Source organism: Lontra canadensis, unplaced genomic scaffold (assembly GCF_010015895.1).
Source record: "Lontra canadensis isolate GAN:19392208 unplaced genomic scaffold, GSC_riverotter_1.0 scaffold96, whole genome shotgun sequence".
NCBI lineage: Eukaryota > Metazoa > Chordata > Mammalia > Carnivora > Mustelidae > Lontra > Lontra canadensis.
In genome coordinates this window covers 158,471-181,973 of record NW_022631090.1, presented here as the reverse complement: position 1 = coordinate 181,973, position 23,503 = coordinate 158,471, and the positions used below count along the sequence as shown (strand labels likewise).

The 23,503-nt window shown below is 39.8% G+C and overlaps 1 long non-coding RNA gene across 1 annotated transcript in view; it reads left to right on the top strand.

The window, feature by feature from the left end:
* Positions 1-20,213: 20,213 nt before the first annotated feature.
* LOC116854863 overlaps positions 20,214-23,503 on the top strand; it is a 53,021-nt gene continuing 49,731 nt past the window's right edge. The window contains exons 1-2 of the long non-coding RNA XR_004380231.1: positions 20,214-20,267; positions 20,413-20,578. This is a non-coding gene — a long non-coding RNA (uncharacterized LOC116854863). The remainder of the gene's footprint in view (positions 20,268-20,412; positions 20,579-23,503) is intronic.

Sequence of the window (23,503 nt, the reverse complement as noted above, 5' to 3'; positions counted from 1 at the left end):
TCCCAGATGAGGTAGAAGACCCCCCTTTCCTCTAATGAAGGGTTTTATAAGTTTTTAAATTTATTTAACCGTATAGGGAGTGACTTGCTCTTTAACTTTGGGTTTATCATTTGCATTGGACAGCACTGTCTTAGGACCATGAAATTACTCACAGGGCACAATTTTTTTAAAGGCATTATTTATTTGACAGAGAGAGAGAGAGAAAGAGAGAGAGAGAGAGAGAGCACAAGCAGGCAGAACAGTAGGCAGAGGGAGAGGGAGAATAAGGCTCCTGGTGAGCAGAGAGCCTGACATGGGGCTCAACCCCACGACCCTAGGATTATGACCTGAGCGGAAGGCAGACACTTAACTGACCCATCCAGGTGCCTCCCCCATCACCAAGGGAGCAATTTTAAGAATGTCCAGGCTTTGTGGCTTTTGCTGCTAGAGGGAGTGAGGTGTTGTGGTCTTCCATGAGTTCAATATTGTGACTCATTTTATAATCTGCTAGCTTTTATGTTAAGGGTCAGCCTAAGACCCAAATAACTTTACTTTCATCAACTTGTCTCCCAAGTTTCCTTTCCTCCCTGCCTCAAGAGGATAAAGTGTGAAGGAGTTGTTTCATTTTGTGGATCAGTATCATCAGTTTCCTGAGGAACCTTTATGGAAATGGATTTTGAGAAGAACTAATTCGGGGGCTGAGTCTTTGGCTGTGAGTGCTGCAGAGTGGAAATGTTAGAGGCAGTTAGTTTAGTTCTAACAGGAGGCCTGGAAATCAGCAAAAAGGAAGTCATTGCCCACCATGGGGAAAGTCAGATCCCTGTCCTGGCAGCACTGCACAAGAAACTGGATCAAACCAAGATGGGGGGAGGGGTTCTATGACAGGAAACCCCAGACCAAATAAAGAAGAAAATGCATGAAACCCTGCTTCCAAGTGATTAATATTTCACTCTCTTGTAAACAACTGTCAGTAAGAGATAGAGACCCAAATACCAGGGCTTGCATATCTGTCTCCATCTCTCTGTCTCTCTCTTAAACTTGCCAACTCTCACATCCTGAGAGTATACTTTTGCTTTAATAAGCTTTATCGCTTTTGTCACTTATCTACTGCATTGTGTCTGTCCTTGAATTCTTTCTCCCTGAAGAGACTGAGAGTCTTTGGTGACCTCTTTGGGATAGGCTGGGTTGAGGCCTCAAGGACCAGGGTTTTCTCAGTTCACCAGGCAACAGAAAAGCCTGTTTGGGTTGATGAAGGACCCACATGGCTCACTATTGAACATTCACAGATGATGGCTATAGGAGATTCAGATGCACAGGAAGTTATTCACAAGGGAATATCTAGTCTGGTGGACTGAATAAAAGCCACTGTAAGACCTGTTTATCCTGAGAAAGGGAATTCACCCCTTGTGAATGCCAAGTAGAATACCCCCAGATGAAGCTGCTAATATGATTTATATGCAAGCCAGGTGAACTGGTTTTATTAAAGCTGAAATATTTTACCCACTAAATATGCTAATTACTCAGGTCATGGTGTATGCTGTGGTTAAGGGGGCCTTTTTCACATGGGCACCCCAAAACATCTTACTGCTACAAAACTGAGAGACAGTTTAGGAGCTTATTAATCTTGCTGTCCCAGCTTCCACTCATGGGTCTTATAGATGTTAATAAAACATAAGGTTAGTTAACAAGAGAATAGGAAGAGACAAGGGGAGGGGCAAAGGAATTCAAGAAAAAGTGGAAATTTTTAAATAGTTATTATGGAATAAGGTGAATAAGACAAATATTGATAGGAGTGAAACAAAAAGGAAAAAGAAAGGAGAGAGTCACAGGATTTGTCCTACAGGGTAAAAATCTTTAGATGGTTAAGAAATGGGATGAATAAAATGGACATTGATGGGGTTAAAATGAAGGTCTTAATGTAGCACTACCAAAGGTTGGGAGAGCCAAAAGGCCCCCTTGCTGGTCCACCAACATTAAAATGCTCCTAACAAGTCTAGTCTATTTATCCCAGTTTGAAAATTTTTAAAAAGCATAAAGGCTGAGTTTATAATGAGAAACCTGACCAACAATTGCTTGTGCTTGTGGCAGTGGTTAGGCATTTTAATCAAGTTAAAGAATGACAAAAAGGGCCAGGGTGCTTGGCTCAACCCCTTACTGTACCTTCAAAGCCCTTTGTACAAAAGTGGGTATAATGATCAGAGGTAGTAAAGAGGTTTTCAGGACTCGCTGACATAGGACCCTCATGCATTGTGGTACCAAAATCCATTAGTGAAGCCCAGACACAGGCTATAGTTAGAATGAGAGAACATTAAAAATATAAGTTAATAAGATTATGAAAATTGAGAGAGGGAGGCAAGATGGTGGAAGAGTAGAGGACCTTGTTTCATCTGGTCCCCTGGATTCAACTAGATAACTATCAAATCATTCTGAACACCTATGAATTCAACCTGACATGTAAGAAAAGAATATCTGCAATTCTACAAATAAAAAAGCAACCACTTTTTTTGCATGGAAGAGGTGCAGAGAAGTGAATCTGAGGGGATATATTAGAAGATAAATCGTGGGGGGAAGGGAGCCTTGGTAAACCAGCTACCAGAAAATGATAGAGCTCCAGAGTGCAAAATTGGAACTTTTAGAATTCTGCTCCAGTGACAGACCTCCCTGCCTGAAAGGTTCTCAGGTAGCAAAGCAGGGAAGAATCATAGGTGGGACATTGTGGTTTCAGGATCTCCGGGTCATAGAATGAATGGGAGTGCCTGAGCTTGTAGAGTTCCTAAGCATTGGAGTGGGGAAACTGGCAATGCTCAGTGAGCTCAGGAGTAGTGTCTCAGCTCGGTTTGCCATAAAACTTGAATCCCGGGGTACATTTGGTGACTGCTTTCCATGCAGGGGCCCTGCAAAGGGCAGGAACACAATGACCCTCCACCTTCCCCCAGGAGGATCAGCACGGTGTACAACATAGGAGTCTGCAGAGTTTGCCGAACACAAAAGTGAAGACTGCTTTTCCCTGAGGGTTTACTGAAGAGTGGGGGCCTTGATCTTACAGCTCCAGGACTTTGGATCAGGGCCCTGATCCCAGGGCCCTCCAGGCCATTTTCATCCTCTGAAGTGGGGTGGAAAGCCTTCAGGGAACAAAAGCCACTAAGAAGGATGCTAAGCATCTTACACTGAGCACAGCCCCCTGGTAAGGTGTGATGCAACTCTGCCCAGGCAAAGACACCAGAAAATCAGCACAACAGGCCCCTCCCCCAGAAGACCAGCTGTAACATCAGGGGAATACCAAGTTTACCAAGCACACAGAACTGCAAAATTCCAGTGCTAGGGGAAAACAATACATAGAATTTGAGTTTTTTTCACATGATTCTCTTTCAATTTTAAATTTTCCTTTTCTTTTTTTTTTTTCTTTTCAATTAGTTCATTTTATCAACTCTGTTTTTAAGTCTTTTTTTTAACTTTCATTTTTACCTTTATAATTTATAGATATATTCTTCATTTTTGGCTTTCATCATATTTAGTTTTATTTCTGTATACATATATATAACTTTTGCTTTCTTTATAATTTTGGGATTTAGTGTCTTCTAACAAACAGAACAAAATACACCTAGGACTAAGTGGATCACACTGTTTTGCCCACCTGGGAGATTATATTTTCTCTTCCCCCTCCCTTTTTTTCTTGTTTCCTTTTCTTTCTTTCTTTCTCTTTTCTTTTTTTTTTTTTTTGTTTTTCTTTCACTTTTTGTTTGTTTGGTTTGGATTCTGACCTCTTTGGATTGTCTATTGTGCATTTCACTTGGGTTGTGGTTGTTATTTTTGATTTTGTTCTCTTGTTCAACCATTCTTCTCTGGGAAAAATGATTAGGAGTAGGAATACACAACAAAGGAACGAACCAGAAGTAATACTCTCTGCCACAGATCTAATCGATATGGATATAAGTAAAATGTCAGACCTGGAATTTAGGATAAGGATTATACAGTTACTAGCTGGGCTTGCAAAAAGCATAAAAGACACTAGAGAATCTCTTTGTGCAGAAATAAAATTGAATCAGGCTGAAATTAAAAATGCTTTAACTGAGATGCAGTCTAAATTGGCTGCTCTAACAGCCAGGGTAAATGAGGCAGAAAAGAGAGTCAGTGACATAGAAGTCAAGATGATGAAAACAAAATAAACTGAGGAATAGAGTAAAACAACCAATGTACCATGAAGGCAGGCTTTGAAAAGTCAGCAATACCAAAAAGTGAAACAATAGTAGAATTTTTGGGGTCCCAGAGGAAGAAGAGAGTGGGGCAGAAGGGTTAATTGAGCAAATCATAGCTGAAAACATCCCTAATATGTAGAAGAAAACAGGCATTCAAGTCTAAGAGGTAGAGAAAATGCCCCCCAAAATCATAAAAACAGATCAACACCCTGGCATAATAGTGAAGCTTACAAATTCAGAGATAAGGAGAAAATCCTGAAAGTAGCTCAAGGCAAGAACTCCTTAACCTACAATGGTAGAAACATTAGACTGGCAGCAGACCAATCCACATAGACCTGGCACGCCAGAGAAGACTGGCATGATATATTCAGGGGACTAAATGAGAAAAACATGCAGCTAAGAATCCTTTATCCAGAAAAGCCATCCTTCAGAATGGAAGGAGAGATAAAGAGATTCCAAGAAAACAGAAACTAAAAGAATTTGTGATGAATAACCCCGCCCTGCAAGAAATATTAAAGGGGATCTTGTAAGTGAAGACAAAGCACAAACATAACATAGACCAGAAAGAAACAGAGACAACCTATGAAACAGGGACTTTACAGGTAATACAATGACACTAAATTCATATCTGTCAATAGTTACTCTGAATGTAAATGGGCTAAATGCTCCAATCAAAAGACATAGGGTATCAGATTGTATGAAAAAGCAAGACCTATCCACATGCTGTATACAAGAGACTCATTTTAGACCTAAAGACACCTCCAGATTGAAAGTGAGGGGGTGGAGAACCATTCATGATGCCAGTGGACATCAAAAGAAAGCTGTAGTAGCAATCTTTATATCAGACAAATTAGATTTTAAATCAAAGGCTGTACTAAGGGATGAAGAGGGACACTATATCATACGTACAGGGTTTATCCAACAAGAAGATCTAACAATTGTAAATATTCGTGCTCCTAACTTGAGAGCAGCCAATTATACTAACCAATTAATAAGCAAATTAAAATAACACATTAATAATAATACAATAATAGTCGAGAACTTCAACACCTCACTCAAAGCAATGGACAGATCATCTAAGCAGAAGAACAACAAGGAAACAAGGGGTTTGAATGAAACACTAGACCAGATGGATTTCAAAGATATATACAGAGCATGCCATCCTAAAGCAACAGAATACACATTCTTCTCAAGTGCATACAGAACATTCTCCAGAACAGATCATATATGGGGTCACAAATCAGGGCCCAAATGGTACCAAAAGATTGGAATTATTTCCTGCATATTTTCAGACCACAATGCTTTGAAACTGGAACTCAATCAAAAGAGGAAATTTGAAAGGAACTCAAACACTTGGAGATTAAAGAACATCCTACTAAAGAATGAATGGGTCAACCAGGAAATTAAAGAATTAAAAAGAGTCATGGAAATAAATGAAAATGAAAATGAGACAGTTCAAAGCCTTTGGGATACAGCAAAGGCAGTCCTAAGAGGGAAGTACATAGCAATACAAGCCTTTATCAAGAAACAAGAAAGATCTCAAATACACAAGCTAACCTCACACCCAAAGGAGCTGGAGAAAGAACAGCAAATACAGCCTAAACCAAGAAGGATAAGAGAAATAATAAAGATTAGAACAGAAATCAATGAAATAGAAACCAAAAGAACATTAGAACAGGTCAACAAACCTAGAAGTTGGTTCTTTGAAAGAATTAGTAAGATCAATAAATCCTTAGCCAGACTTATCCATAAGAAGAGAAAGGACCCAAATTAATAAAATCATGAATGAAAGAGGAGAGATCATGACTAATACCAAGGAAATACAATTTTAAGAATATATTGTCAGCAATATATATGAACACATTAGGCAGTCTGGGAGAAATGGACATATTCCTGGAAATGTATACACTACCAAAACAAACAGGAAGAAATAGAAAATCTGAACAGACCAATAACCAGCAAGGAAATTGAAGCAGTAATTAAAAATCTCCCAACACAAGAGTCCAGAGCCGGATGGCTTCCCAGGGGAAATCCTAGAGGAGAACACATGCAGCAACCTCTTCAACCTTGGCTGTACAACTTCTTGCTAGATACTTCTCGAAAGTCATGGGAAACAAAAGCAAAAATCAACTCTTGGGACTTCATCAAGATAAAAAAGCTTTTGCACAGAAATGGAAAAAGTCAACAAAACTGAAAGACAACCTATGGAATAGGAGAAGATATTTGCAAATGACTTATCAGATAAAGGGATAGTATCCAAGGTCTATAAAAAAAGTTATCAAACTCAACACAAAACCCAAATTATCCAGTGAAGAAATGGGCAGAAGACATGAACAGACATTTGTCCAAAGAAGACATACAAATGGCCAACAGATACAAGAAAAAGTGCTCCACATCCCTTGGCATCAGGGAAATACAAATCAAAACCACAATGAGATACCACTTCACACCAGTCAGAATGGCTAAGATTAGCGAGACAGGAAACAACTAATGTTGGCTAAGATGTTGAGAAAGGGGAACCCTCTTACATTTTTGGTGGGAATGCAAGCAGGTACAACCACTCTGGAGAACAATATGGAGATTCCTCAAGAAGTTAAAAATAGAGCTACCCTATGACCCAGCAATTTCACTACTAGGTGTTTACCACAAAGATACAAATGTAGTAATTCGAACAGGCATCTGCACCCCCAATGTTTAGAGCAACAATGTCTGCAATAGCCAGACTGTGGAAAGAGCCCAGATGTCCATCAACAGACGAATGAATAAATAAGAAAAGAAGATGTGGTACACACACACACACACACACACACACACACTCTGTGATATTACTTGGCCATCAGAAAGGATGAATACTTAGCCTTTGTACTGACACGAATGGAACTGGAGGGTGTTATGCTGAGCAAAGTAAGTCAATCAGAGAAAGACAATTATTGTATGGTTGCACTCATATGTGGAATATAAGAAACAGTACAGAGGATCATAGGGGAAGGGAGGGAAAACTAAATGGGAAGTCAGAGAGGGAGAAAAACCATGAGAGACTCTTAACTATAGGAAACAAACTGAGGCTTGCTGTGGGGGGGTGGTGGGTGGAGGGATGGATAATTGGGTGATGGACATTAAGGAGGGCAGGTGATGTGACGGGAATTGAGTGTTATACACAATTGATGGATTATTGAACACTATATATGAAACAAATGATGTTGGCTATTTGAATTTTAAAAAAGGTTAAAAAATTAAAAAAAAAACACCAAAATTATGAATGTTGAAATGTTTAAAAAGGCTTTATGTAAAGAAGTTGTGTCTCCTTTACCTAATATTTTCAGGGAATGGATGTTATGTCATACTGGAGAACAATTTCCCTACCTTGCAATTTAAAACCAAAAGCCTCTTAATGAAGTCTTAATGGAGGCTATGGTTAGAAATTCAAGGGTTAATAGAATCAAGGTAAAAGTATGTAGGAGAATTGGTATGTTTGAACACGTTTACATTAAGAGGTCATGTCTTTTTTATCTGATCACATTATGGGGATGGTCACTGTATCTAACTGTGGAACATTTCCTCTACCTAGTACAGTAAGACAGAAGGCATGCAAATCCATCATTCAGGCAAGCTAATTGGACATGCTAAATGGAAATGAGTAAGATTGCCTGAGTCCACACAGTATGGAATAGAAGCCAGAATGTTGGTGGGGACAAATTCTCTCTGACAAATGGCCACACAGGCTGTGCCCTGTACAACCCCAGGGGCTACCAATTACCATTTGTATAGGACTCCTGATCCTCGCCCCTGGGAACAAGAGCAGAGGCAGCGGTGACTAGAGGCCAGCCATCAGCAGTCCCATTGTTGGGCAGGGAAGATAGATAGTGGCAGCTGGGACTCTACTCTAGCGGTAGAGGTCTATCCATGAGTGTATCAAAACCTCCTCCCTATGACCGAGCAATTACACCACTAGGTATTTATGCAAAGGATACAAATATAGTGATCTGAAGCAGTCTGTGCACCCCAATGTTTATAGCAGCAATGTCCACAATAGCCAAACTATGGAATGAGCCCAGATGTCTATCAGCAGATGAATGGATAAAGAAGAGGTAGTGTATATACATATATACTATGGAATACTACTCAATCATCAACAATGAAATCTTACCATTTGCAATGACATGGATGGAATTAGAGGGTATTATGGTAAGCAAAATAAGTCAATGAGAGACAATTATCATATGATTTTACTCATGTGGAATTTAAGAAACAAAACAGAGGATCACAGGGGAAGGGAGGGGAAAAAATAAGATGAAATCAGAGAGTGAGACAAACCATAAGAGACTCAACTATAGGAAACAAATTGAAGGCTGCTGGAGGGTCGGGTTGGGGGAGGGATGTGGTAACTGGGTGATGGGCATTAAGGAGGGCACTTGATGTAACGAGCACTGGGTGTTATATGCAACTGACGAATCGCTAAACTCTACTTCTGAAACTAACTAACTAACTAACTAAATAAATAAATAAATCAAACCTCCCTAAATAGGATCTCTGTTTCCTGTACTTTATTCCCCTCTATTATATAGGGTTTCTGAAGAAGTTTGGTCTGTAAATATCAGCCTGTCCTGCCTGCATTCAGATAACTATTTCACAGTGCATACAAACTACTGAATTATTACATTGTACACCTGAAACTAATATAATGTTCTATGTTAATTATACTTCAATTAAAAAGATAGGAAACATAAAAGGCATATTCCACAGTTCAACCATGAGAACTGAGGTCCCCTGGTGGCTTAAAGTGGTAGTGACAAGAGCCCTGCCAGATGGGCGATAGAGACACCTTAGGGGGTTGAGGAAATGAGCCTGGATGTTGGGACATACAGGGATTCCCTTCTGTCAGGGTTATTCCATTCTGTATTTCAGATGAGATTCAGAGGCCATGGCACTAGATCTTCAGATCTGTAGTTCATTACCTTTTCTAGTACACTATGCTACAAGACCCTGAGATAAATACCTTAGAGTTAGTGGAACATATTCCCTGCCCCTGACCTTCCATGGTAAGGAAGAGAGATACTACTAAAAGAGATTACAGATGTTAAAAGACAGGTTTCTGCAGGTTTTTGTGACATTTGGTCCAGACTGATGGTGCATACTCCATGCTATAAATGAAGACAGGTTAATGTCTTTGCTTTTGTCAAGCAAAATTCTTGAAATTCTTCTTAGAAGAATTTATAAACAGTTGTTTTTGACTTAGATTGTTGTCAGAAAATTTCAGAAATTCATGGGAGCACAGAATCTCTGATACAACTTTCAATACGGAGCAGAGTTGCCTCTATCACATTTCTGACAAGTAGCCATTCATTAGTTTCCTGAACAGCCATAGTAACAAGTAGAGACCTCACTCCCTTGAAATACAGTCCATTGTATTTTTAGCTCTATTACAAATATAAACCCTGCAGGAATTCTAAGCAGGCTGAGCATAGGTAATCCAGTGAGTGAATACATATGGTCAAGGCTGAAGGTTGTAATAAAACACCATAAGAACAAAAATTTTTCATTTTATATACTTCTCCTTAGAAATAGTGAAAGTTGGATAGAGGAGATAACTAGAAGAATTTCTATATGGTTTCACTTTTATTCTGTCTTCTCTTAGAAAGTCATATAGAAGTACATTTCTCCATCCTTGGAGCTGAACTGCTACTAACATTTTATTTCTGTATTAGTGTTCTTCAGAGAAACAGAGCCAACAGAATATATATGTATGTGTGTTACATATGAACATAGGTAGACAGGTATGCGTTTACTTATTATAGGAAGACCACACATTATGGGGACTGAGAAATACCACGTTCTGCGTTTTACAAGCTGGAGAACCAGGAAAGGTGGTGATGTAACTTAGTCAAAATCCAAAGGTCTAATAATCGGGGGGCTAATGGTGTAAGTCCAAGTGTGGGTCTGAAAGTTGGAGAAACGGAAACATCAGTGTCCAAGGGCAGGGGAAGATGGATGTCTCAGCTTAAGCAGAGAATGAATTCACTCTTCCTCCACTTTTCCTTCTTTTTAGGCCATTAATGGATTGACTGATGCCCCTTGTATTGGTGAGAACCATCTTCTTTACTTAGTCTACTGATTCAAGTGCTAATCTCTTCCAGAGACACCTCACAGACATACCCAGAAATAATGTTTTACCAGCTATCTGAATATCCCTTAGCCCAGACCAGTTGACACATAAAATTAACCATCACAATTTCTTTCTTTTTTTTTTTTAACCATCACAATTTCTATGGAGAATATTCATCATTTTTATATAGCCCCTGAGATAAGGGACACATACTTATAGGATGACGACCTTCCATGTAAGAAAAGAAAACTGGTAACAGCTCCTAGGAGTGAGGTTGCTTCAGCAAAAAGATTCGTTAACAAGTGAATTTAATTAATTAGAAATGAAATGGATAATACCTTTACAAAGTAGTCTTTCACGGTAAGTTTGAGAAAAAGGCATTTTAAAGGCCAGAGTCTAAAGGCTCATCTGCTTGTCTCAATCTGTTCTGTTTCTGCCTAAGGCTAAGACTTCATTATCTCTAATTTGGATCATTAACATAGCCTTCTTTCTCTTTTTCCCCCCCTACTTTCAGTATGATGGGTGTAAGAGTGGATTTCTTTTTATTCATCCTGCCTAGGATTCAATGCGCTTCTAGAATCCATGGAGCATTGCCTTTTATCTGCTCTGGAAAATTTGTGGCCATCATCTTCCCCATTTTTCTCTCTTGTCCTACCAAAACTCAAATTAAATGTACTGTAGATCTTCTCACTCTATTCATTGTATCTCTTAGCATACATTTTCTTTTTTCCCATATAATTTGTTTCATCAGTTAGAATTCTGTATGATTTCTTCTGATCTATCTTTCAATTTAATAATTCTTTTCTAAGGGAGTGGCATGGTATATTCAGTGTGCTGGATGGGAAAAATCTTCAGCCAAGAATACTCTGTCCAGCAAAGCTATCATTCAAAAAAGAAAGAGAGGTAAAGTGTTTTCTGGAAAAAAAAAAAAAAAACTAAAGGAGTTCATGACCACTAAACAACCCTTGCAAGAAATATTAAAGGGGAGACTTTGAGTGGAAAAGAGAGACCAAAAGTGACAGTATAAAGATATAAAACACAAAAGCAGTAAAAATGGATATTTCTATAAAAATTACTGGAGGAACTCACAAAAAAGGATATACAATGTAATAACATAAACCTAACAGGTAGGGAGGAGAGGAGAAAAGAGTGGGTTCAAATTTACTCAACCATCAATTTAACATAGACCATATGCAGAGGAGGTTATATACAAACCTAATGGTAACCATATATCAAAAAACACTAATAAATATATAAAGAATAAAAAGAAAGAAATCCAAATGTATCATTAAAGAAAATCAGGAAAACATGAGAAAATAACAACAAAGGATCAGAGAAAATCTTCAGAAACAACTACAAAACAAATAGAAAATGACCATAAATATATATTTATAATTACTTTGAATGTAAATGGATTATATCCTCCAATCAAAATATACAGGGTGACAGAACAAATTAAATAAAAACAAAACAAGACCCACCTATATGCTGCTTAGAAGAGACTTCTTTTAGACCTTAAGACACCTGTAGATGGAAAGTGAGGGGATGGAGAAACATGTATCATACAAATGGGCGCCAAAAGAAAGCCAGAGTAGCAATACTTACATCAGATAAAATAGACTTCAAAGAAAGATTATAACAAGAAACAAAGAAATCATAAAGGAGACAATCCAAGAAGATAAAATAATTCTAAATTTTTATGCGCCCAACATAAGAGCACCCAGATACATAAACCAGCTAACAACAAACATAGAGAAACTAACCAGAAATAATACAGTAACAGTAGAGAACTTTAACACCTTACTTGTATCAATGGACAGATCATCTAAACAGAAAATCAATAAAGAATCTGGCTTTCAATGACACATTGGACCAGATGAATTTAACAGATGCATTTAACAGAGCATTCCATCCTAAACAGAATACACATTCTTTTCAAGTGTGCACAGAACATTCACCAGAGTAGATCACATTACACCACAAAACAAGCCTCAACAAATTTAAGATCAAAGTCATACCATGCATGTTTTCTGAACACAATGCTGTGAAACTAGAAGTCAACCACAAGAAAAAATCTGGAAAGACCACAAGTATATGGAAGTTAAATAACATGCTACTAAACCATGAATGGGTCAACCAAGAAATCGAAGACTATAATAAAAAGTACATGGAGAAACAAACTGAGGGTTTTGGAGGGGAGGAGGGATGGGGTGTTAGGTCAGCCTGGTGGTGGGTACTAAGGAGGGCATGTATTATATGGAGCACTGGGTGTGGTGCATAAACAATGAATCTTGGAACACTGAAAAAATAAACTAAAAATTTTTAAAAAGTACATGGAAACAAATGAAAATGAAAACACAATGGTTCAAAACCTTTGGGATGCAACAAAAGCAGTCCTAACTGGGAAGTATATAGCAATATAGGCCTATTTCAAGAAGCAAGAAAAACTCAAATAAATAACCTAACCTTATAACTAAAGGAGCTAGAAGAAGAACAAATGAAACCTAAAACCAGCAGAAGAAAGGAAATAATAAAGATTAGAGCAGAAATAATGATACAGATAGTTTAAAAAAAAAACAATAGAAAAGATCAATGAAACCAGGAGCTGGTTTTTCTTGGAAAAAAAAAATTGAAAAAAAATCAATAATACTGATAAACCTTTAGCCAGACTGATGAAGAAAAAAGGGAAGGACTCAAATAAATAAAATCACAAAGGAGAGAGGAGAAATAACAACCAACACCACAGAAATACAATTATAAGAGAATATTATGAAAAACTATATGACAACAAATTGAAAAACCTAGAAGAAATGGATAAATTCCTAGAAAAAGACTACCAAAACTGAAACTGGAAGAAATAGAAAATTTGGACAGACCAATTACCAGCAATGAAATTGAATCAGTAATCAAAAAATTCCCAATGAACAACAGTCCAGGACCAGATGGCTTCACAGGCAAATTCCACCAAATATTTAAAGAAAAACTAATACACATTCTTCTTAAACTATTCCAAAAAATAGAGAAGAAAAGGAAGGAAAACTCCCAAACTCATTCTATGAGGTCAGCATTACCCCGATACCAAAACCAGATAAAGACACCACTAAAAAAGAGAACTAGAGGCCAAAATCTTTGATGAACATAGATGCAGAAATCTTCAACCAAATATTGGTAAGGCAAATCTAATGATACATTTAATAAAAATCATTCACCACAATCAAGTGGGATTTATTACTGGCTTGCAAGAGTGGTTCCATATTGGCAAATTAATCAATGTGATATACCACATCAATAAGAGAAAGGATAAGAACCATCTGATAATTTCAATAAAGAGAAAGCAGAGATAAAGAGAAAGCACTTGAAAGCACAGAGAAAGCACTTAATAAAGTATAATATCCATTCATGATAAAAACCCTCTGCAAAGTAGTTCTAGAGGGAAGATGCCTCAAAATAATAAAGGCCATATATGAAAAACCCACAGCTAACATCATCCTTAATGGGGAAAAACTGAGAGCTTTTCCCCTAAGGTCAGGAACAAGACAAGGATGTCCCCTCTCACCACGGTTATTTAACACAGTACTGAAAGTCCTAGCCACAACAACTGGACAACAAAATGAAATAAAAGGAATGCAAATTGGCAAGGAAAAAGTAAAACTCACTATTTGCAGAGGACATGATACTATATACAGAAAACACAAAAGACTCCACGAAAAAACTGCTAGAACTGATGAACTCAGGAAAGTCACAGATACAAAATCATTGTACAGAAATCTGTTGCATCTCTAATAATGAAGCTACAGAAGGAGAAATTAAAAACCAATCCCATTTACAACTGCACCAAAAATAATAAGATACCTAGGATTAAACCCAACCAAAGAGGGTAATGATCCGTATTCTGAAAACTGTAAAATATTGATGAAAGAAACTGAAAATGGCACAAAGAAATGGAAAGCCATTCCATGCTTATGGATTGGAAGAACAAATATTGTTAAAATGTCTATACTACCCAAAGCGATTTACACATTTAATGCAACCCCTATCAAAATAACATTTTTCACAAAACTAGAATAAACAATTCTAGAATTCATATGGAACCGCGAAAATCCTGAATAACTGCAGCAATCTTGAAAAAGAAAAGCAAAGCTGGAGGCATCACAATTCCGGACCTCAATTTATATTACAAAGCTGCAGTCATTGTATGGTAACTGACACAAAAGTAGGCACAAAGGTCAATGGAACAGAATAGGAAACCCAGAAATAAACCCACAACTGTATGGTCAATTAATCTTTGACAAAGCAGGAAAGACTATCTGATGGGAAAAAGGCAGTTTCTTAAAATGGTGTTGAGGGGATGCCTGAGTGGCTCAGTTGATTAAGCAGCTGCCTTCAGCTCAGGTCATGATCCCAGAGTCCTAGGATCAAGTCCTGCCTCAGGCTCCCTGCTCAGTGGGGATCCTCTTCTCCCTCTCCCTTTGCCTGCTGCTCCTTCAGCTTGCTCTCTCTCTCTCTTTGTGTGTCAAATAAATAAAAGTCTTTAAAACAAAACAAAAACAAATGGTATTGAGGAAACTGGACAGTGAGATGTAAAAGAATGAAAACTGGACCACTTTCTTAAACCATATACAAAAATAAGCTCAAAATAGATTAAAGACCTAAATGTGAGACCTGAAAGCATAAAAATCCCAGAAGAGAATATAGGCAGTAACTTCTTTGACAGTGGCCATAGCAAGTTTTTTCTAGATAGCTCTCCTGAGGCAAGGGAAACAATTGCAAAAATAAATATTGGGACTATATCAAATTAAAAAGCTTCTGCACAGCAAAGTTAACAATCAACTAAACTAAAAGGCAACCTACAGAATGGGAAAAGATATTTGCAAATGACATATCCAATAAAGGTTTAATATCCGAAATATATAAACAACTTCCACAACTCAACACCCAACAAACAAAAAAATCCAATTAAAAAATGGGCAGAAGACATGAACAGACATTTCTCCAAAGAAGACATCTAGATGGCTAACAGACACATGAAAAGATGTGATGATGAGCATCAGGGAAATGCAAATCAAAACCACAGTAAAATACCACCTCGCCCCCGTCAGAATGGCTAAAATCAAGAATATAAGAAACAACAGGTGTTGATGAGGATATGGAGAAAAAGGAATTTTTTGCACCATTGGTGTGAACACAAACTGGAGCTGCCTCTTTGGAAAACAGTATGGAAGTTCCTCAAAAAGTTAAAAAGAGTAGTATTGTATGATTCAGGAGTCACACTACTGGATATTTACCCACAGAATACAAAATCACTAATTCAAAGGTATACATGCACCCCTGTTTATAGCAGCATTATCTACAATAACCAAATTATGGAAGCGGCCCCAGTGTCCATGAATGGATGAGTGGATAAAGAAGAGGTTGTATACATATGCAATAGAATATTACTCAGCCATAAAAAGAATGAAATCTTGCCATTTTCAATGACATGGATGGAGCTATAGAGCATTTGTTAAGTGAACTAAGTCAGTTAGAGAAAGACAAATACCATAATGACTTCACCATATGCACAATCTGAGAAGCAAAAGAGTAGAGGGGGAAGAAAGAGAGAAAGATAAAGCAAGAAAGAGATTTTTAACTCTAAAGAACAATCTGATGGTTACCAGAGGGGAGGTGGGTAGAGAAATGGGTGAACTAGGTGATGGGGATTAAGGAATGCACTTGTGATGAACACTGGGTGATGTATGGAAGTGTCGAATCACTATATTGCATACATGAAACTAATATAACACTATGTTAACCAACTGGATTTAAAATAAAAACTTAAAAAAATAATTCTTAAGTTTATTTTTCTTCATTGTACTTATCCTTGTCCAACAGTTGTGTTCCTCTTCTGTTAAACACATTCACCGAATTTTCAATCATTATATTTTTTTAGTTCTAGATACCCTGTTTGATGATTTTTCAAATTGACTATTTGGCTTTTTAGGATTTTTCTGTTACCTGCAGACATTTTAAAGCTTATCTTTTCTTTTTTGAACTACAGTAAATCACAGTCTGTGTCTCATAATTCTGATATTTGAAGTCTCAGTGAATTTCTTTTCATTGTCTTTTTTTTTTCTTCTGGCTGTCACAGTGTATTTTTCTTTGTGTGCCTACTTACCTCTACGTGCTGATGTATTATTGAAAAATTATTTGTGAGACCGATTTCAGGCCTAGGAAGACAGTATTTCTGCAGAGAGTATTTTCATTCACTGTTGACAAACGCCTGGCAATTGTACCTGTCCAAGACTACTTTAATATAAGTTTAACCAGGTGATCCTTGGTAAACCCTTGTGATGGGTTATCTTGGCTGCAAGTCCATGCAAGGGCTTGTTCCTTCTGGTTCACCATTATCCTGAAGGGGTAGCCACATAGTTTCAGCCTAAAGTGGCTGAGTGACTTATTAAATCTATTCATATGGGATGTGGGGTTCCACTTTATGTCCCCTTTGTCCATGAGGTCATCAAAACCACAACTCAGTTTCACAATACTTTCTTCTGGATTGAGCAAATGCCTGTGGACAAAAGTTGTTTTGAGTGCTAGACATTTCCATCTAGGTCCTTGTCTTCTTCTAGATTTTGGCCTCATTATTTCTTAACTCTTTTCTTTTTTAGATTTTATTTATTTATTTGGTAGACAGAGATCACAAGTAGGCAGAGAGGCAGGCAGAGAGAGGAGGCAAAGCAGGCTCCCCGCTGAGCAGAGAGCCCCATGTGGGGCTCGATCCCAGGACCCTGGATCATGACCTGGGCGGAAGGCAGAGCCTTTAACTCACTGATCCACCCAGATGCCCCTATTTCTTAACTCTTAATGAACGTCATTTCTTGTTATATTTCATCTAGTTTTTTTTTATTTTTAATTTTTTAAGAAAAATATTTTAAAGATTTTATTTATTTATTTGATAGAGACACAATGAGAGAGGGAACACAAGCAGGGGGAGTGGGAGAGGGAGAAGCAGACTCCCTGCTGAGCAGGGAGCCCGATGCTGGGCTCAATCCCAGGACCCCGGGATCATGACCTGAACCAAAGGCAGATGCTTAACGACTGAGCCATCCAGGCACCCCATCATCTAGTTTTGTTTTTTTGTTTTTGTTTTTTAGTTGTCCTTATTTGGGATGGTTAGCCCAAATTGCTCAGTCTGCTATTACCAGAAGCAGAGATGTACATATATCCTCCTCACTGTTCTCCTTATACCTAGTCTCTCTCTTCCTTCCAGTTTCTCCTTCTCTTTCACAAGGTAACTGAAAGCTTCTTCCTTATTGTGTTATTTCCTCTGCACAAATCCTTCAAAACTTACTGTTGAAGGTAAAACAGAAATTAAATTCCTTAGTTTGGACAATCAGATCTGAAACGCTCTTTTGTTTTACTTATTCATTGAGTAGGTATTTACTGGGTACTCATTAGGTCAGATGCTACCTATTCTTTTGATTCTTACCTCTTTTACCACTTGTCTTACCTCCTAACTCACCATACACTTCAGCCAAACTGGAATGCTCACTATAATGTGGCAGAGCTGGGTCAAAACACAGATGGGCTAACTCCTAGGTCAGAGCCCTTTACTTTACACCATGAGCCCATATTCAGGTTTAAGTGCATTTGGTCTGAGTATTTATGTATATTCTTTTTTTAAAAAAAAGATTTTATTTATTTATTTGACAGAGAGCGAGCTCAGGAGAGAAGTAGGGAGCAGGGAGAGAAGTAGAGAGCTCCCTGCTCAGCAGGGAGCCCAATGTGGGACTGGATCCCAGGACCCCGAGATCATGACCTGAGCCGAAGGCAGACGCTTAACCGACTGAGCCACCCAGGCGCCCCTATTTATGTATATTCTAGTAAATTAACTAGACAAAAGCTCAACACATAACAATTATACTGGCTTTTACGTATTTCCTGTTGCCTTTTAGGCTGTCATGTGAGTCTGGAATGTAAGCTCTGAAAGTGAATTAAGTATTACCATCAAGTTTTTAGCAATCACTATAATCAACAAGGACACCTGGGGGGAAAAAATGAGGCTTGCTTCCTTTGACAAATATGGCACTGATTGTGGAATTTGTTCCAGGGGGCTAGGAAAAATGAGCTTGCAAACAAATCTACTCCCACCTGCTGGCAGTTGCCTGAAATACCAGTCAAAACCAACTTTCACTGAAAAAACAAAACAAAACAAAAAAACAGTTCTGGAACTAGGCCAACCCAGAAACAGGATTCTGGGTTTGGCTTTTGCCACTATATAACCTTGAGCCAACCCGTCTTCCTTCTCTAGGCTTCAGTGTCCCCACATGTACAACTCAGGTGCTTGGCAAAATTACCTGGAATGGCTGTTCCATTTTTTATAAGCAAGAATTGTCCCCACAAGGATGCCTGAGTGACTGGGGACAAGGGATGAAGGATTACAAGCAGGAGGGGTGGGCTTGACTGACCCGCTCTTGCAAGTGATGGTTAGTGATGCTCCCACATTTTATTTTTTCTAATCTTGCACTCATGTGGGAAGGAAGCATTTGCTGCGATGGAAAGAAAAAGAGAGGGAAAAGGAGAGGGGAAATGAAGGTACTAGGGTGCTCTGCTGGTTATAAGAAGGCAGGAAATTATGAGATATATTTTTAAAGTGATTCTAAAATGGTAAAAAAAAAAAAAGGTGGGTGGTTGTTGATGATGGGTAAAGACTTAAATCCTTAGCTGTGACAAACAGCCACCCCCAGGAGTTCCACACAACTGAAACTTTGCAATATGTTGGGCACAAGCACTTCCAACTCATTTACCAAATACTGAAAGAAAGAGAAAGGGAACAATGTTTCTCCTGGAATGTTCTAGTTAACCAAGAGTGAACTTGAAATCTGTTTTGATTTCAACACTTTTAAATGGCATGCCTTAGGATGTTCAAAGCTGAGTTCTATTTGTTATTGCCTATTTGGCTTTTGTGCTCTGAAGAGGCCTCTTGCTAAACTTGTTTTAAATTGGACCTGAGATGGGAAGGAGAGAGGGTAATGAATGGAGGCATTTTCTTATTCTCAGATATCCTTTTATCCCACAGAGCTATCTGTATTCATGGTAGTAGAAAGAATAAATGCCCTCTAGTCAAAATGCCAGGCTTTTCCATATGATGGGGCCAGAATGCTGGAACATTAGACTGGCCAGATCTCCAGAGGCTAACTCCCTTGAAGATACACTTATCTTTGCCTTCTTTTCCCCTTTTATGGTGTCAGCCAACAATACTCCAATGCTGTATCCTCTAGTTTGGGTGTGTGTGTGTGTGTGTGTGTGTGCACTCCAATTTCTGTCCTACTGAAGTGTCACTCCTGCTGAGGCCAGAACCCGGTCATAAAAATTTATTTGGTGATCCTCTTCCACTCCACCCAGAGGCTCAAGCGTCTGGAAATGACCAACAGTCTTGTACCTCCTGCTTCCCCAAAATGTCTAGCTCATTCAGAATGCAGATTCAGCCAGGGCAGTCAAATCACGGCACTTATTCACCACAAAAAGCAACCTCTTGGCCACAAGCTCTTCCAAGAGAAAAACAAATTTTCCATTTTTGCAGTGGAGGACGCGGGGGAGGGGTACGTCAAGCAGCGGACCCTGGCCCAACCCTCCAGAGCCAAGGTGCTGGAGCTGGCCCAGGAGATACTGCAGATGCCTGTTAGAGCAGAGGACTGGGCAGCACCCCAGTTGGGGAAGATGGCAGGATTGTTTGTCTTTTTGTATGGCTCCTGGCATCTGCACAATTGGCTAGGCTGGCGCGGCCATGGAGTGGGCGGAGCCAGCGGCGCGGCTGGCTCAATGCCCGCCCAGTTGCAGCTGGGACTGGCTTCAGACCCAGCGTAATTCAAAGCGGTCGACCGGTCCTGTGGGCGCGACGTGGAGTAGAGCTCCTGCATGGCTATTCCTCTCGCCGCGCAGGGCTCTTGGCTCCGGACCGACGCCCGCACTTTCTGCTCACCTTTGCCCTCTATGCTGAGCTCTTAGAGGTGACTCTTTGCGGAAGAGCTAGCGCCCTCACCCCATCTCCTTCACCGCCTGACCCCCGCCCCCCCCCAGCTCCCTCTAGCCTCGTGCTTCCCGCTCACCTCCTTCTGTCCTTTTCCTGATCCGCGACCTTCTTATTCTCCGTAGGTCCCAGCTATGCCATCCCGGGCTTGCTGGGATCCGCGGTCTTCCAACTGCTCTTCAGGACCTGGCTCCTGGAGGGCGACCCACCCCCCAACCTAGAAATTCCACTTTGACCTGTAATGAATCCTCCTCCAACGTTCCCAGCGTCGTCTTGGACCCTCTTTTATTGGTAAGCTGGTCGCTAGGCTACCGTGAGCCGGCAGGAGGGGCGAGTGGGCGGTCTCTTGGTAGGAGTTGGCTTGGGGACGCTTGGACCTGGGCCTCTGAGCCCCTGCTAATGCACCTGCCCGTCAGCCCCTGCAGGGGTTGGTGGTGGTAATGAGGGTGGCCAGTCCTGTGTTTCAGCCCATATGTTACAGTGGCACCTGATAGCACCCAATTTCGGTGTGTGCCCAAACAGCAGGGGGTGGGGATACCACCACCCCAGGGTCCAACCATCTGTCCCCAGGGACTAAGGTCCCAAGCGTTTTGGAGTCACGAGCATTGGCTCCCGTGTGTGTGTGTCGGGGGGGGGGTGGTGAGGGTTGTGGGGTGTTAACTTCAGAGCAAAGAGCAATTTTATTTAAAAGAATGAGATTATTTGGGAATAGCAGAGGAATTGCAATTTGTCACAAGCAAGCTATGGCAAAACATTTGGAATAGCAGAGGAATTGCAATTTGTCACAAGCAAGCTATGGCAAAACATAAGCAAGTCCGAAGAGACAAAGGGAAGGTCAGCTTTTATAGGTTTTAGGAAGAAATTGGGGAGGGTTCTGGACAAAAGTTGACTGGAGAAGATGGGAGGGGCGGTTTGATGATGGTCAGGGTTTCTCATTGGCTGCAGGTGGTGATTAGTGTGCAGCTGGATCAGGGAGGGGTCTTCCTTTTCTTAAAGACAGGAGATAAATTCCTATGTGGAAAGTGCCCTCTCTCGTCAATGTAATTATCTTCCTTCTTCCTGCTGGTTATGTATGCTGCAGTGAGAGGTATGTACTTGAAAGGTCTCCCTCTGGGGCTTCCTGACTCCATTTTAAGTGTTTCCTTTAATTATTTTCATTTTTACCCCTTTTGATCAAGATCTTTCCTTGAAAGTATTGCTGATCAAGAGTCAGAATTTTCAAATTTCAAATTTAGTGGTTTGTTCCTCGATAGCAGGAAAGATCTTTCCTTGTTGTCATTGGCCCACACTGGAGAGAATGTGCATAATGATTGGAAGCCATCAAGGCCACATTTAAGGAGTAAGAAAGGGTAGGAGGGAGAGCTATCAGTCACTTCCCATCAAGAGTCTGTGTCTGGAGCGCCTGGGTGGCTCAGTGGGTTAAGCCGCTGCCTTTGGCTCGGGTCATGATCTCAGGGTCCTGGGATTGAGTCCTGAGTCAGGCTCTCTGCTCGGCGGGGAGCCTGCTTCCCTCTCTCTCTCTGCCTGCCTCTCTGTCTACTAGTGATCTCTCTCTGTCAAATGAATAAATAAAATCTTAAAAAAAAAAAAGATTCTGTGTCTTATCAAGGTCCTAAACGTTGGAGATCATCTCAAAGTGCAGAGCTACCATAACCCTACTTGATGTATTACTTCTGAAGAGATTAGATAAGCAACAGTTAAAGTTTAAAAATAATTATACAAGGAGAATTAAAAGTAATGACAAATCCAGTTTCTAGGATGGTTCCAAACCAAGATCCCAAACCCAGCTAAATATATCGAAAGACCAGGGGTCATTAGGTCAGATTTGTTTTAATCAGTGCATATGTCCCCTGATCTCATGTAATTGAATTTCTACTTCTCCAGAGGTATTTACCCACGTACAACAAGTGGTACCTGTTGTTGCACAAACACCTTGCTCAGCAAGTAGATAATCAAGGGCTCTACGATTGTCCAAAACTACATTAGTCAATGAGTCAAATGATGGCTGATAGGATGCTATTGCTGTGGAATTGGCCAGCTCTGCTAATGTTAGGGGGAGATATCTGATTGTGTGTTCATTGGCATTTACTCCAATCCAAGGAAGTAAATATCTTCCTATGGAGGCAAACCAAGGGACATGTATACTTCCTAGAATTTCCCATTTTTGATGGCTCTGGAGGCCTAATGGGGCAGACCAATGGGAAGTCTCTTGATTTGTTATAGATGTTAACAGGAATGCTATTAAATAACCCAGTAACATTGACTTCCAAGTTGCCAGCTATCTAAGCCTTCATATGCCCATAGGAAATGCTGTCCCTTGCAAACAAAACCAGGTGGAACATAGAAGACTAAGGTCTCGTTATTGATAGATTCCTTAGCTGGAAATTTCCTGATTGATCCTTTGTAGCCATGGTTCAGAGGAGTTAGGATGACATTCTATGAGAGTCCCATGTTTTCCTAAAGGGCTTTTCTAAAAACCTTGCAAAGAGGCATAAACTTATTTATATTTCCCTTGGGTGCAGGGAGACAGATCACAGTTCTATAAGGAAAAGAACCTGGAGGAGTGAAAATTGTATGACTGGCAAAGATGGAGAGATTTGGCGGAGGTAGTATGATTTTGTCTAAGGAAAGGTTGAAGTAAGGTGTGTGAACACCTGGTTGCAATAAGCCAACCTGCTAATTAACATCTCTAGGCTTTTGGTGTAATCAACAGTGGCATTTCGCCCTAGAAAGAAGTCGTTTGTAGGTAATACCATGGTATCTCTGACATCGGGATCAGGTTGGAGCTTCTTGTGACAGATCCAACAGAGAGGTTTCTCCCTTTTGCAAAGGATTGGAAATATGGATAAGGACATTGTCTTTTCCAGAAAGAGAGGGCAAAGAAAGCACAAGCAAGGGAAAGAAGGTATATAGATGCCTGGTCCTGTCATCTTGAGAAAGCTGTTTCATCTGCTTCAATTCCTGGAAATCTTTATTTTTGGGTCACCAACTGGTGTGTAGTAAAGGTTTGGTGCTTTAATTTTTTTTATTTTTTTTAAGTTTTTTTTTTAAAGATTGTATTTATTTATTTGAGAGAGAGAGTAGGAGCAGGGGGAGGGAGAAGGGCAGAGGCAGAGGGAGAAGCAGACTCCCTGCAGAGCAGGGAGTCCAGTGCAGGGTTGAGGGGTTTGATCCCCGGGACTCTGAGATCATGACCTGAGCCAAAGACAAATACTT